This window comes from Dermacentor albipictus, chromosome 8 (assembly GCF_038994185.2).
Source record: "Dermacentor albipictus isolate Rhodes 1998 colony chromosome 8, USDA_Dalb.pri_finalv2, whole genome shotgun sequence".
NCBI classification, from domain to species: Eukaryota; Metazoa; Arthropoda; class Arachnida; order Ixodida; family Ixodidae; genus Dermacentor; species Dermacentor albipictus.
In genome coordinates this window covers 100,284,352-100,301,433 of record NC_091828.1, presented here as the reverse complement: position 1 = coordinate 100,301,433, position 17,082 = coordinate 100,284,352, and the positions used below count along the sequence as shown (strand labels likewise).

Below are 17,082 nucleotides of genomic sequence, written 5' to 3'. Positions count from 1 at the left end.
CCAGTCGTGTAGCAGAGAAGAGAGGGCGTGGAAGAGCTTATAGTAGGTATATATATATATATATATATATATATATATATATATATATATATATATATATATATATATATATATATATATATATATATATATATATATATATGTATATATAGGACGTGTGTCGAGTGAGCTCCTCAACAACACTTCGCAATGTTGCGAACTAGGTTTAAATCGTGGATCCGCGATCTCAGAGGGCGCAACTTGAGGCTAATGCACGTATCTCGCATTTACCGCTAAATCATCATTCAAGTTTCTCAATAGTTTTCGCTCGGTGGTTGAATGACGGTGTGAACGTTGTCAAAAGCTGATGTTGGGACGCTGATTGTGGAGAGAGAGAGAGAGAAAATTTATTGTTAATGAGCTGGGGCGACTTCATCGTAGGGTGGAGCCCTTTGTCCAGGGCCCCATTGGCTCGCGCCACTCTGCGTCACCGCTGGATACGCCATCGCTGCTTTGATGGCGGAACACTCATTGTGGAACGCTGATGGTGGAAGGCTGATGGTGGAAGGCTGATGGCTCTTGGAAAAGCGATGGCTCTTGGAAAAGAACCACGTGCGCGGGTAGGCGCCACGAAAAACCCGATTATGTCCTTGCTGGCCACAGGCCTTACCGCAACTCTGTACATATCTCTAGCGTGTATGTGCGTGTGTGTTGACTAAACGCGCTGTCTATGCGTTTACGAAATAAATGTTTACGTGGTAATTATCACCCAGCAGCTGTAGTAGCATGCCAGGCAATCAGCATGGCACGTTATTAAAGCCACATATCATTAAAGTTTGTATCTCTCTGTCTCTATTCGGGCCCATACTAAGTCGCCCAATTTGTCTGCTCGGCATAGCCACAACCAGCAGTGAGTTCTCTCTCCCGGCGCATACCCAACCGCCCCAATACGTTTGTACGCATGCGTAAACGCATGTCGCGAGAGAACAATGACAAATGCCAAACTTCTAGGAGGCAAAGGCAAGGAGAGCTTCACCGTAAAACTGCCGGAACGGAGCAGCGAAGAGCGTGCCCCCGTCTCTCGAAGAAAAGAAAGCCGAGGCGGCATTGGGGGCCACGTGCGTGCACGGCCTCGTGACCTGCTTAGTAGAACTTGTTGTTGGGCGAGTTGGTAGATATAAGCGAACATTGTTTAACTGCGCGAACAAACGAACCACAAAGACAGCGAGGGACCAGGACGGGCGCAGAGCCCGTCCTTGTCCCTCGCTGTCTTTGTGGTTCGTTTGTTCGCGCAGTTAAACAATGCTCGTGCCCTGTCCCGATGCGGCCTGACTGCATTCGCTGACTGGACATTCGGATGCGCGGTCCGGGCTCGAGCTGCGCGACCCGCTCGCGGTGAAATGGTTCCACGTCTGCCGTCGGAACCTGGCTGCCCAGTACCAACGCTCCTGGAGCTTTCGCCTCAGCTGCATCACAGCCCTGGCCAGCTTCAAGGCATGTCGACCTTCCCCGCTCCGAATCCTCACAGGAAGAGGCAGTTCAACTCGAAGCTGTCCTCATTCGGTCCGACGAGCATCGCTCCCAGCAGGTCACCATCCAACACGCAAGCACACCTTCCAGAACTCTTCGCCCTTCTCATCACGCTGCAGGAGGCTAACGAAGACGAGCGTCGGTGCGGCGTTTCCGGAAACGCGACAGAACCGCCGGTCTCCCGGAGCTTTTCGAAAGGTGAGTTTCTGACGACTCCAGGCTCGTCGCCGACTGACGAATGCAAAGCTCGGTCATCATCGGACCGCGCCGAGATTTCGGGAAGGTTCGAATGCGATAGCGCGTCCGAGGTTGTCGAGAATGAAACGAGCTTCGTCGGAGAGGATCAAGTCATCGTGCGTGAAAAGCCGGATCCGGAGGCTGTCGGCGAGTCAGACGTCGCCGTGAGGAAGGGGGCGGATGTTCCTGCAGGAGAAGGGCCCACTCTAGGACGACCATCTTCCGCAGGCATTGCAGTGCCCCCCTTCGCGGACTCGTCTAATTTACGAAGGCACGCTGACTGCCTTCCTGAACCGGCGGCCGGGATTTCAAGTGCTGCACGATGACTTGGACTCGCTCGTCTGCTACCAAAACTTCGCAGACGAAGGCGACGAATGTAGATGCTCATCCCTCGTCCAGGACGGTGCTACCGCCGGGTCATGTCTGACTTCTTCGAACGACTATGGACTCCTGTACGCGGTTGCTGGTGACGGCGCACCTCGGTCCGTGCGTGCCAGCTTTTGGCTCAGCATTTCCTACGGGCCCGCCATGTACGGAAAGGACGATGAACAAGAACAGCGCCGATTGAAGGACGATTGGGGCCCTGCGACGTCACTCCAGGTCCCCTGAACTGGCCGGTCATGATAAGCAGGCTGCTGCCCGTTTCTCGGACGCTGGGTCCACGTGGTCCGGCCACGGAGGAACCACCTACCGAGAGCAAGTTGAAGGAGGAAATTTCGATAGCAACAGAGATGTTGAAGAAACAGCAGTGGTCACGAACTGCCCGAACCAGGAGATCCCTAGGCCAGTGTACTTGCATGCGCCGGTCACGGGGCGAGCATCTCCCAAATGGTTTTGAACGCCCCCGTGGTTGTGACAATTGGCCGCCTGAAAGCCGAACCACGAGAAAGAAGCGAGTGCGGGGAACTGCGCCTCCCGAAAAAGGAAGAATATATATACATATGTATATACGCACGCTACAAGTGGTTCAGGGGCACCGCGAGTCGGCTGCGGCTTTGGCTTCATGCTTGTTTGATTTCATGTCGTTACTAATTAAATGTTGTGTTGATTGGTTGTTGTCGCTGTATCTGTATACTGCCAAAGCGGGGCACAGGTCCTACTGCGTCCTGGAAATTGGGCGGAAATGCTGAAAATTAGCGCGACGGGAAGAGATGGTGTCGTGCTCGCTTGCCTGTGTTCGTCTCGCCATCGATTCGATCCTGCATCGCGCCGCGCAAATGCAACGCCTTCGAAGCGCCACCACTTATTCTCGGCACACCTCGGAGTGCTGCAGAAAAATGGCGCCGAAAACCGTCGGCGATGGATCGTAACCAAAGCAGATGCAGTCGAGCGCTTTTATAGGAAGGAACAGTGCGCTTGACTGAATTGCCTAAAGAAATCGTGCACTGGGAAGAAAAAAATGGCCAGGCTTAGCTTGGTTAAGCCAAGAATGCGTTGCATATTGCGCAAGTTGGGGCCCAGCTTTTCCTCCGGCTGTCGTGACGTCACGTCACGTGGTTGCGCTAAAGGTCAATGGTGGCTGCCCGGCCGCGCCCAAGGGCTGAACTGAGTGATTGCATTATGCAACGCATAAAAATAGAAGCAACTTAATAACAAACATAGCAAACTTAAAAGAGAATAGACCCACATATGAGACGCGCAGCAATAAACAATGGCTCATACCCTCAATGGTGGCTGCCCGGCCGCGCCCAAGGGCTGAACTGAGTGATTGCAATATGCAACGCATAAAAGAAACTGGTTGCAGTGGGAACATTTAGGCTGCGCTTCTGCTTTTATTGCGTAATTATGTAGAAAGCAGAGCCGTCAACCACAACATCTGCAGCGGTACACTAACATAACTTGCACCTGTAGCAAGCATGTGACGCCCCTCAGGCATAATGTTCGTTCGCCGCCAGGCTCGGCGACCAATGTTGCCTGCCGAGTTTAGCATGCCACCGAGCCTGGCGGCGAACGAACATTATGGCTGAGGGGCGTCACGTGCTTGCTACAGCACCCTTACAGGCGATATCAGGGTTATAAACGGGGTTAAGGTGCCTCAGAAGCGCTGGCCAACGTTTCGATTGGAAGACCGTTAAAAAAAAATTTAAATTATGGGGTTTTACGTGCCAAAACCACTTTCTGATTACGAGGCACGCCGTAGTGGAGGACCCCGGAAATTTCGACCACCTGGGGTTCTTTAACGTGCGCCTAAATCTAAGCACACGGGTGTTTTCGCATTTCGCCCCCATCGAAATGCTGCAGCCGTGGCCGGGATTCGATCCCGCGACCTTGTGCTCAGCAGCCTAACACCACAGCCACTGAGCAACCACGGCGGGTGATAGGAAGACCGTACGAAATGTTCAACAGTGGGACGCGATAGCCTTCTCAGACCCCTTACTGCTTTTAATGCTTCCCGCCAAGTGCAGCTTATGTAACCACAATAGGAAGACCGTACGAAATGTTGTGGTTACGTAAGCTGCACTTGGCGGGAAGCATCGAAAGCAGTAAGGGGTCTGAGAAGACTATCACGTTCCACTCTTGAAGACGAAGGATAAGCACCCTCCAAATTTTTCATCACTCGCTTTATCACGTTCTTCAGAAATGATCGATTTCGAAAATGCATTCCCTTAAGGCGTATCGAAGATCTGCCCGACTCGTGGCCAATTCCCTCCTGAGCGGGAATGTGCCAATGAATTTGAGGTCATCGTCGTCATCATCATCATAACCGGCGGTGTATCAGCAAATGCGCGTACTGTCCGCTTTTTCTTTTGTTGTCTTTTTTCTTTTTGCTTTTTTCTTTTTCTTTTTATGTCCCATTGATCGCTGCCATGTTTGGGAGTGCAGAGCTGATCGTGCTGCGGGGACGCCCAGACTGGTGACACCGTTGGTGTTCGATTTCCACTCGCGAGAGTGCTCGTTTGCACTGGCAGTCAACTACATACAACGGGGTGTTTTTTTCCTAATTGGGTCTCTACGTATAGAAAGAGAAGCGACTCTTCGTTAGCGAGCGTTTCAACCAATTACTTTGTCGCTAATGAAAACAATCAACATCGCAGCCGTTACCTTGTTGACCTAGTGTGTCTAGTATGCATCGAGCTTCGTCAGAGAGGATCAAGTCATCGATTCGTTAAACACATACATACATACATACATACATATATATATATATATATATATATATATATATATATATATATATATATATATATATATATATATATATATACGAGAAACAAGGAAAACCAGGGGGGGCTGATTGTTATTAGTCAAGTGATGAGAAGCCTCCGTGTCACTGTGTGCGTGCGTGCGTCCGTCCGTAATGACTGGGCCACGAAGCTTTAAAGATGCGAGATCGATCGGATAGGATATTCTGATTAGGAGGAAGTGCTGCGACAAATGCTAATTCGAGTCAGTGTTCTGGGACGCTGCCCGGATGAAAAGGGATTCCCACGCGCCGCCTACGAATGCGAGGGATGTATAGAAAGGATAGAAAGAAACAGCCCCACACCCCTCTCCTTCCTCTATTACGCAATACTTATTTATGTATGCACGAGGAACCGAGCTCGACGAGAGCAATTACCTGAAGGCCGCCTTCACGAACTCCTAAGTGCAATCTTTAGCCCATGCTGGAGTCCTCACACAGATTAAGGAATACTAAAGAGAAAGGTTCAGATCAGTTCAGAGCGATAACCTATTCTCTAAAATCGTTAATTTCGCGATAAGAGGTTTATTATTCTTTACAACAAGCAAAAATTAAGATCAGCGATCAACATAATTTTTTTTTTCGAGCCCCAGTTTGAGGTTAGGTACGGCCATGTCACGTCATGGCCATCGAAGTTTTTGTTTTTGTTTTGTCGTATCTGGTGCATTGAGGCTCAGTAAGATGTTCTCGACACTTGCTAATCGTTCGAGTCTTTGGATTCTTTGAAATGCAACGTAGTCCATACTTGATGAAATGAGCGCTACGAAGACGCGGACGAAAGAACAACATGTACGACAGACAAGCGCCTTGTCTGTCGTACATGTTGTTCTTTCGTCCGCGTCTTCGTAGCGCTCATTTCATTAAGTATGCATAACCAACTCACCCACATCAAGCTTCTGCAACGTAGTCCATGTTTACAGAGGGGAAAGAAAACGTACTTTAGGCCGGAGGAAACGCCGTGAAGGTCTATGACGTCACGGCGCCCTGGTCTATGACGTCAAGGTCTATGGCGTCGCCACTTCCTTTTTCGTTCCAGATAGTTTTTTAAAATTTTTCTTGGGTATGAAGTCCCCCGCGCTCCCGGTAAGAGCAGCGTGTATTCGTTTCTTTTTTCATCGTTTTGTGTAACGGTAATTTACTAATACGGCTCAAATTATTGTTCATTTAGCCTCCCCCTTTACGTCTCGAGAAGTTCGTGGGAAGACCGCCAGAAAGTTTAAGGAGGCTCTCCCCGTTTGGAGCTGTCACGGCGCCCGCAAAACCATACGCTAATGTTCACGGTCATATTGTCACCTAGCTATTGCAACTAAAACGGTTGACCACCGACAGATTGGCAAAAAAACGTCTGCCTTTAGCGATGGCTGGTCCTCGGAGAGCCCGCGCGCAACCTCGAACTTCGTCGTTCTCGCCTTAAGGGTCCCGTGAACAACACGTGCAAACTTATTTCGCGTCAATATTTGTTAACAAAAACTGCGAAGTTTCGAAGTATCGCTTGGACACATCTTGCTCTCCGAAGTTCGAAGCCGCTTACTTGCGCGCGACTGCGCCTCATTTATGCCACGTAAACGATAACCACCGTCGTAACCACGTTAAGGCGCACACGTTCAACACAGCGACGACGACGACGCGAACGCATCACCGGACTGTCTCAAACAATCGCTGTGTTCGACATTTCCCTGCCACCTGTAACATCTTTCATCCATTCGTACTTACCGATCGTATCACTGTAATGTCACCTCTCCAGGCAAAAGCAGCTAGTAAACAGCCTTCGCACTCTCCATCTCGTCTCAGCTAGGCAGCATGTATACACTCACTGTGGATGGATGGATGGATGGATGGATGGATGGATGGATGGATGGATGGATGGATGGATGGATGGATGGATGGACGGACGGACGGACGGACTGACTGACGGGTGATTGATTGATTGATTGATTGATTGATTGACTGATTGATTGATTGATTGATTGATTGACGGACGGACGGACGGACGGACGGACGGACGGACGGACGGACGGACGGACGGACGGATGGACGGACGGATGGACGGACGGATGGATGGATGGATGGATGGATGGATGGATGGATGGATGGATGGATGGATGGATGGATGGATGGATGGATGGATGGATGGATGGATGGATGAACGGATGGATGGATGGATGGGTGGATGGATGGATGGATGGGTGGATGGATGGATGGATGGATGGATGGATGGATGGATGGATGGATGGATGGATGGATGGATGGATGCTTTGAGCGTCCCCTTTGTAAGGGGGTGGTGGGTTGCGCCACCAAGCTCTTGTTAGTATATTGTGTAATGTCCTACCTATGTTAACGAAGAAAAAGGGGAAAGCAAAAAAAGAAAACGATGAATTCCCATAACCGAACTTTCTGAACCTCTATTGATTTTGCACGCCTCCGTTGTACGTCGTTTCCCCTGTGTTTACGCTGTGCCCGCGCCATCTGTTGCCATTTCCGAGAATCACACTTCCCATACAGAACACGGCTTCATTTCCCCTCGATGTGGAATCCATTCGCAGGTCGATAGCGCAGCACAGCCGGCGTTCCTACCTCAGAGCACAAGACGCCTCATAGTAGTTTGTCCCGCATTCGCAGCTCCGTGCAAAAAAAAAAAGAGCTCCTATATCCGAGTTATTATACTGACTCTGCAGCTGACGTGTCAAAAAAAAAAAGAAAAAGGAAGCGATATCGCATTATCTAGTTGTCGCCTATCCTATTTTCGAGGCATTCTCGTAGTGTGTCGGGCACTGAATGTACACGACATGGATATACGCACGAATACAAACGCGGGCGCAAACAAAAACACGCGCACGCACCAATCGTGGCCTCCGCGATCGGCAACGGCGCGCCGCCGGAGCTGATCGCGGAGGCCACGCACCAATACGCGAACTGGCAAACACCGCACAAATTAGAAACAAACACAAGCTCACGGGCACTCACTGAAACGCTCACCCATATAAGCAAACAGAGCTGCACCCGCACAGAATCACCCGCATACAAAAACAAACATAAAAACACACACGTACAGGAACCCACATACGCGCACATGCACACGCAAACACACACATAGAAAAATACATACATACAAATACGCAGAACTGTGAGAACAGAATACGCGAACCCTCCACACACAAACGTTCTCCGAAACAAACACAAGCAATTAGGCGCACGCACAAACACACAGATGCGCACACATTTCCAATACACACACGCGCGCGCACACACGAACGCATACGCCAACAAACGCAAAATAACGCATAAACGCGCTCACAAACTCACGCAAGCACAAAAATGAACACACACATCACGAAGGAACCGCCTCATTTGCATACGTATCAAGTGGCGCACACACGCAACACAGGAGGCGATGGAAAGGGGGGCACAGGGTGCAATTATAAGACGAGCTAACGCACCAGCTTGCCTACGTCTATAGACCGGCTCTGTTGGGCTGCCTCTAAACTGCATATAGTAACCTCCCTTTTTCTTTTCCATTTTCGTTATATTTCGTAAGTCACCGTCATAAGCGTAAAAAAAAAAACGTTTCATTTTGCAAATGCAGCCGTTGCCCACACAGCCTCGCTATACGCAGGCGTTCCCATCAGACGACTCCTCGCGATCGTAATCGCGTAAAAACTCGAAAGACTCGAGAAGAAAGGAGAGGGAGGCTCCTTCACATCGCCTCAGCGAGGAAGCAGAGAATCGATAGGCTCCGTTGACGACTCAGCGAGCACTCTACGGGTAGAATAAGGATCTTTCCTTCAGGCTTCTCCTATCATATATCTATATTCTCGCGACAGAGTCAACCCCTTTTCTCTTTTGCTGAACACTTGCTTCTTTCTCAGGGATGGCGACGTTCCAGCCGCTTCCAATTGAGTGTCGAGCCTAGGCAGTGAATCGGCGGCACCGTCTTCTCAACTCCGCGTTTTTCCCGACGTATGTGTGAACGAGAAAAAGAGAGCGCATACACAGATGTTCCCGATATTCCTAAGTCGCCATCGTACGAATCAAACGGCTACTTTGGCACCAAGGAGAGCGCCGGGTGAATTACGTCTATTGAAGCGATAGCGTTAAGAGCCCCGTGTCGCAAAAAGAAAGAAAGAAAGAAAGAAAGAAAGAAAGAAAGAAAGAAAGAAAGAAAGAAAGAAAGAAAGAAAGAAAGAAAGAAAGAAAGAAAGAAAGAAAGAAAGAAAGAAAACCGATATCGGCATCGGACGTCGCTTGGCGAAAAGTCATTCCGGACCACAACCACGCAGGCCCTACGCGTGAAGCAGAGGCATTACTGAACTTATCGAATTCTTCCAATAAAAGTACGTCAGAAAAATCGTGAAGTACGATCTAAACACAACCTACAGACACGATAGCATCGGATTTTAACTGGAATATACCAAAAAATTTTAATTCTGTTACGCGGAAACTCAAACACTAACACCGGAATGAACACCGGCAGCTTTGATATGCCTTCAAGTAACGCACGAGGGTTATTGGCCTTCTCCCAAGTTCACCCAACACGTGGCACCCTGCGGCCGGAAGGACGTTGTACATTCCGCCGCCAAGGCCGTGATTTGTGGCGCTGGCTAACCCCAACCGCCGAACCCCTCCCCCTCCCCCCCCCCTCTATACAACACACGCAATACTCAAGAAAGTGGATTAGGAGAAACGGCGCCTTCGGATAAGCGTCTGGTTTCGTATAAACGTCAACGATGGTTCGGCCGCGTAGGCTCCGGCGCCCGCAGAGAGAGAGAGAGAGAATGGAAGAAGGACAGGCAGGGAGGTTAACCAGACTAAGTCCAGTTTGCTACCCTACACGTGGGGAGGGGAATGGGGAGTGAAAGAGGGAGAGAGGAAACATGAGTTTATACCACACTTGCACATGCACTAAGTCAAGTCTGTTGCCACCAGGAGGTCAAAAAGCGCTGGAACTGCCTTCTGGGCTAATAAACTGTGAGGCCAGGCTCCCAAGATCTTCGCTTGGTGCCAGCAGGCAGGGCTATTTCCTAACCATCTGTCTATCTGTATAAGACAAAGCATGCTACAAGACGTCCGCGGAAGACCGGATGAACGTGTACGCTTCGGTATAAAGTTCATCAACGGCACCATCGCGTAGCGCACCCCCCCCCCCCCCATCTCCCTCAGGCGCATGCGCAATACAGCGCGCTCGGGCAGTTCGGGGAGTCTATAGTCAGCGCGCGCCGTCCATGTATGACAAACGAGCGGTCGGAGCGACCGCGGCGGTAACAAGCGCGACGTGGACGCAGGAAAAAGACGCAGACCCAGACGACAACGGGGTTTGGAGTTCCACCTCACCCTCCCCCCTCCCCCCACCACCCCGTCGCTTTCTTCCCCGCTCCCTTTCCTTCCAGCGGCCATCACTCATCGCGTAAGTAACGGTCCCAGAAGAGCAGACGTACTCCAGGACCACCAGAAGGCAGCAGCAGCAGCAGCAGCAGAGGCTGTGGCACGCGCTTAGCGGGAAGCCGCCGGCAGCGATGGCAGCGCGACGTCGTCCTCGTCGCTGGCGTGACAAATGGCTGGAACCGCTTTAGCCGGCCCCGCGTATTAGATAAACAGGAGCTTGGGCACGAGGCGTCGCGGCTTAACCCTTTCCCCTCCTTTCCCTCCCCTGCACCCGCAGAGAGAGCGGTTAGGCACGTGGCCTCGGGCTCCTCGCGGTCCTGGGGCGAGTTGCACGAACGTTTAATAACGAAAGTAATAACGAATCTTACAACGCGTGCTTAATTGTTCCCGAGACAACTCCTCGTCCGCACTAGAACGCGTTCGTAAATTCGCTATTATTTTCACTTTTACATGTTCGTGCGAGCCGCCCCTGGTCTGTCATGCGGACAATTTTAGGTGGGGAGTGGAAAATTTGAAGAGGGGTTGGAGGAGACGGTGTGGGGGGGGGGGGGGGGCGGGAAAGTTTACTTTTCGTACTGCAAGAGCTGTCTGAAAAAAAAAAAACGCCGAGTAATTTTCATCGCGCCCCACCCTGTCGAATAAACCGCCCGCTAGTTCAATCAAGCTATAATTGAATTCTCGGATTTTACTCGCCAGAACGAAAATCTGATTACGAGGAACGAATATGCATCCCTTTCGACCACCTGCAGGTTTTTTTGTAATCTGGGCCTAGGCCTAAGACCTGTTCTTCCGGTAAGCGGTTCTTCTTTCCTTTTGTTTTCTTTTTCTTGTTTCTTTTATTTTTCACTTTGCCCTTGTGAAATGCAGCTGCCCCGGCATTGACCGAAGCGGCGAAGGCCATACTCACTACAAGGTATACTACAGCAGGTCTCAGCGAGAGTCGCATAGATTCTATGCCTATTGTGTGTGTATGTGGGAGGGGAGGGGGGGGGGTGCTCACTGAGTTCACTGAAACCGCCATGTTGTCGTACGGCGATCACGCTGAGAAGTTGACAGTTACCTCGGCCGGCTGATCTCCCGTAGCAAGGTTTTAGTACGGGCTAGTTGGTATTCCATGGTATCAATCGTCACTTACAGCGCATACATAGACGGAGGACAAAAACGGGTACGACGTAGACAAGCGCTTTTTTGCCCTCCGTCTATGTATGCGCTGTAAGTGACGATTGATCTCCCGTAGCCGTGTTGAAGCAGTGATGAATAGGGCAACAATGTGGGCCTACATGTGACGTCATTTGAATGATCTCTACGATAGAGCTGGGTTGCTGCGCAGCGTAATCTTTGCGAGCCCAGGTATTAATTGTGCGTTATAAGCGGCGTTAGCAGCGTGTTTATGGTACGGCACCCAGTTAGACCCCCGCCTGATCCGGATCGCAAGAGATAAATCTACAGACGAACGAAATACGTCTTTACAAGTGTATCCCAACGTTCGTACTTAATTTGCCGAGTTTGATGCTTTCACGAGCAATTGAAAAAATATAGATGGCGTATCCGGGAGTTTCTGTACCTTCAAGCATACGTGTCAGTGCAACTTGACAAGCACTGTGATCGTGCTACAGTCGGTACGGATACCACAACACTAACACGGCCCAAGAGGGACGAAAAACCACAACAAAAAAAAACGAAGTGCAAAAGTTGAAAAAGCAGTGCTTGTACTTTTGTATTCTTTCCGTCTCTGGTCTCTCTCGCGCGTAAGTCTCTGTCATAAGTTTATAGACTACGATTTCAAATACTCAGTGCTTCAACTTCAACACTTTGCAGCGTACACCAGGTGTACACTGCAAGATAATTTCCATCCTTCAAACTGAATATAAAGGCGTAAGTGCCAACTCCCATTCTCAAATCCTTCTGCGGTGTAAAGGCGTGAGTTATAGACACATTTACATTCCTTATTTCCTTTTCAGGGAGTAAATTATTTTGCACTGTTGTGAGGCCGTGGAAGCTGCACAAGTAGTTCCATCACCCAATATGTATCACTCCGCGCGTTCCCTCCGCACTTATCGCCTTCTCGCACGTGGGACGCTGCCCGCGATGGGCTGCAAATAAAGAACACGAAAAGAATAATTCAGCGGCGAATAAGCGGTAAATGTGAGAGATGCGTTCTCACTACGTCGCACCCCTCTTCTGACGTTCTGGATCCACAATTTCAACCGCGTTGACCACACTGTATTGCTCGACCTATCACTGAAACTACCATCACACCTTCCACGACGTGAAGCAACGCTGCTGTGTCGGCTGCGGGTACAAGCAGCGTTCACTAACTCGTGCAAACATCGCATTGGAATGGCGGGCTCACCGATGCACGCTAAGAGCAAGTGTGAAGATACCATCAGTCATCGTCTGTGCCCCTGTTCTCACTTCGACAACCAACGTCATGACACTCCAGTGCGCCTTGAATAGACCGGGCCCTATGGGCCATTCACAGGAGAAAAGGTCTCGGGAGCCTGGCCTCACAGTTCGTTAGCCAGAAAGCCATTCGAGCGCTTCTTCAGTGCCCAAAGACAATAGACTTCAGTGCACGACTGTAGACATCCTGCGCCTAACTTAGTGCATGTGAAAGCGCGATGTAATGTCATCTCTCTCTCTCTCTCTTTCACACCCCCTTCTCATGAGTAGGGCAGCACACTGGACTCAGTTTAGTTAGCCTCCCTGCTTTTCCTTCCTCCCTTCTTTCTCTCTCTCACTCGACGAACACGTCCTGCGTCTTCGAGAAGGGAATTGCGCAACTGACGGTGATCCGGAGGAGACCACCGTCAGCTGTACTGCATATTATATAGACACACACACGCGCTCTTCTAAACTCTCCCATTCCTTCTCTCCCTCTACCACGTGACCGGCCTCCCACACTTCACACAATTACACTTTCTTTTTCGCTTTTACACTCTTAATGCTAAATCATTAAAAAAACAACAACGAAAAGCACACTGATCTAAAACAACGTGCTAGCAGCGGCATACCACACTTCACTTCTAAGGATTAAAACATTTCTCTCAATCAGATCTCAGCCTATGTAACGAACATTTTCTCACAAAGAAGACGGTCGAAAAGCACGGAACAACGGCTAAGCACAAGCGCAGGCACCGCAAAAAGTATCTCTCGCCTCTCCACAACGTTGCACCTGATGTATGAAACGGAGTATGTCTCTCTCTCTCTCTCACACACACACACACACACACACACACACACACACACACACACACACACACACACACACACACACACACACACACACACACACACACACACACACACACGCTTCGTGCGTTTGAGTGCACGCACGTGGTCCAACTTGGAGCGCTGACATGCTGCTGCTCTTTGTTCTTTGTTCCTTCGCTTAGGACGCGCGCGACATACTGCTGTATCTCAAACTCTAGTACAGCGTCCCTCGGGGGGAGATTGCGGTACACGCCCAACACGCCAGCCGAGACGCTCGAAGCGGCTGTTTTTAAAGTCTCGCCCAACGACACACGGAAATGCCACGACGGCCACCGGCACACGCAGCCAGACCCGTGATGGACGACCGCTGCGCGAGCGGCGGCGGGCACAACAAAACACGTTTCCAAAACGGGCCCACGCTGTACGATCATTTACACCCTTAACGGTGAATAAGAGTGTAAATGTGCCTGCTCCTTACGCACAAGGGTGTAAAGGAGTGAGTTTTAAACACGTTTACAGCCTTATCCAATCTTCTATAATTCACCCCCTTTTACCGAAAAAATGGTGTAAGGGTACTATAAGACATTTACCCCCACATACACTCTTCTATGACTCACACCCTTGCACAAAAGGGTGTAAGGGTGTGAGTTGTGGATGCGTTTACACCCTTATCCACTCTTCTATAACTCACACCCTTACACACAACGGTGTAAGGGTGTGAGTTGTAGACATCTTTACACCCTTGTCCACTCTTCTATAACTGACAGTCTTACACACAAGGGTGTAAGGGGGTGAATTGTAGACGCGTTTACACCCTTATCCACTCTTCTATATCTCACATCCTTATTCTCAAAAATTATGTAAGGGTACGAATCACAGACACATTTACGCCCTTATACACTCTTCTATACCTCATACCCTTACACCCAAGGGTGTAAGGGTGTGAGCTGTAGATACATTTTCACCTCTATTCAGTGTTCCATAACGGCTACACTCACGCCCACAAAACGGTGCAGGGGTGCGAGTTATAAACAAGCGTAAACCCTTACTCACTCTTAAGAATAAGTTATCTTACAGTGCAGGCTTGTGGATAACATAAGATAACGACACGCGTGACGTTACAAAATGCTTTAGCAAATGCATCCGACCGGCACTCGCGCTATTATTACTAATCGATATATCAGCACGAGCATCGACACGCAGTTTCGGAGGCACGCCGGTTTAGTACGGCAGCCTGACTGAAGCGTTCGGCCAGATCTCACTCGCAAGAATCTAGTTTAGAAGCTCAACAGAAAAGACAGTGTACAGAAATATCCACAGAAAGTTTAAGAACTTGCACGCTCGTACGCTTTTCCTCCAACACTCGCCGATACGCCCCTTTATACAGACGACCCGATCGCGAGTCGATAAAACAGTTGACAATCGGTCAGCTCTTAAAGGGGTGGTAGCCCCCATAGTGTTTCTCACTACATTACCTAGAGGGAAAGCTGGCGCTGCTGCGCTGTGGTATGCATGGGAATGCCGGTATATCGTGGATTCGGATTGGCATCGTTCTCGTAGAGACAGGACACCTTGAAGACGTGCTTGGCAAGTACCGTTCCGTCTATCACAATGACTCATTTTCTACTAGAACAGCACGTGAAAAGCTGTTTTAGCTTTATTATTACGCGAAAACATGTTTTGTTTAACTACGAGAACTTGTTATTGTGTGTACGACTACATGTTACATAAAAAGTATCAGCGGGCCGCTAAAGTTGGAGGACAGACGACAAGGTTCGCGCTCGCTTTGCAACAGTTGGTCGTCTGTTCTTGCTTTTCTTCGCTTGGTCATGCATCGTGGGTGAGTAAAGATGTAATATGCGTGAATGGAAACATTTTATGAATATCTTACTTTGAGAACGCGTTATTTGCGTAGCCATATCCACGTTTTAGACGAAGCCTCTTACAACACCAGCCAACACGAGCCTCGCAGACACATATACCGTAATTCCCATGACGGCACGGTGCCCCCTTAAGAAACTCCCATAGACGGTGGCGCCAGATTTCCCTCTAGGTGCTATAGTGAGAAACTCTATGGTAGCCCCCCTGTACAGGTGGTCTACAAGTAGATGGATGGTAATGCCTCTACTGCAGACAACAAAGTGGAGGCTAGCCCCCCTGTACAGGTGGCCTACAAGTAGACAGATGGTAATGCCTCTATACTGCGGACAACAAAGTGGAGACATTACAACGCCGTGTAACTAATAAAACTAAGAAAACATTACGACAGCACCGTGCGTTCGCCGCCACGCAAAGAACGACGCAAGTACGCAATGCGATGCGTAGACGTGCGGTGACCAATTACGCCTCAGTGGAGCCCAAGAAGGTAAAAGCGTCTGCAGCGATGAAGACGAAGACCGAATGCTGAACCCTTAATGGACCAAATAAAGTTTCTCTCTCTCTCTCTCTCTCTGACTTTCTATTGTCTTCCGCAGCCTCCCATGGTGGCGGAATCCAAAGCGCGCGGCACAGGTACGCCTAACACCCCAAGAACACAACGACGCGAAACTGCCACCCGCAGATGCAGCTTTCGTGGACACCGGCTACCCCTCTTCTATAGGTGCAGTGACTGCAAGGGCGGTCGCTGGAATTGGTGTAACATCGGCCGACTACCGTGGCAATTTTCTTCGCTTAATTGTGATTCACAGTTACGCTGTACGGCCCCGTCTATGCGCCTAAGCCGTTTTGTTTGCTTTAGAATGCATTTTTTGACTGCTTGCGGTTTCTTCCGGTGCGTATTTAGTTCGTAATTTGCGAAAAGACGAAGACAAGTGGGAGGAGGAGGGGGGGGGGGAATGCTGAAATGTACGGACGACGCAAGCGCCGTCTTTAAGCCGATGCACTCTCTTCTTACACCGCGTATTTAGCGCTTAAACAACGCCCGTTCTTGTAACGTGCACCGGTCGATCCCGAAGTCGGTGGTCAGTGTTCTATGCAAAGCGACTCGCATCCACGAAATACTGCCATAAACGCCGGCCATATTGGCTCGGCCTATAAAACGGAATACCACCGCGTCGGCTGTTAGCGCGGAGCTTTTTTGTTTACATTGGAGGCCGTCAAGTGGTGTACGAAACTGCCGGTAGACGAGACAGTCTCGGCACAGCCCGTCGAGATGTGCACGTATAGATTACGTATACACACAAGCTTGTCGACAGGCCTCGGCCGGCGTCAACACAAACAGACGAGCGCGTTTTATATTTGGAAGCCGTGGGCGCGCGGAACCGGCTACGAGTGAACGATGCAAGCCGTAAACAGTGACCGAGTCAGTATACACACACAGAGAGAGAGAGAGAGAGAGAGAGAGAGAGAGAGAGAGATAGATAGAGAGAGGAACGCAACGAAGGTCGTAAACGCGAGTTCTCGCGTGAAGCGAGAGAAAAACAAATGGCCCTCCAAGTGTTAAAAGGAGAGATAGAGAGCAAAAGAAAAGAAATGACGTCCCGTAGCCACTATACCCGTCTTCAAGCAGACGATTTTATGAGCTACCCAACACACCGCCGCCGTCTTGAACGATACGTCTGAGG

At 49.9% G+C, this 17,082-nt stretch overlaps 1 protein-coding gene and 1 long non-coding RNA gene across 2 annotated transcripts in view; one reads left to right on the top strand and one right to left on the bottom strand.

Moving 5' to 3' along the window:
• LOC139048909 (receptor-type guanylate cyclase Gyc76C-like) overlaps positions 1-17,082 on the bottom strand; it is a 326,307-nt gene that overhangs the window by 144,663 nt on the left and 164,562 nt on the right. The window lies entirely within an intron of this gene.
• On the top strand, positions 1,273-2,803 carry LOC139048911 (uncharacterized). The gene is made up of 2 exons (XR_011508030.1): positions 1,273-1,707; positions 2,146-2,803. It is a non-coding gene; the product is annotated as an uncharacterized lncRNA (long non-coding RNA).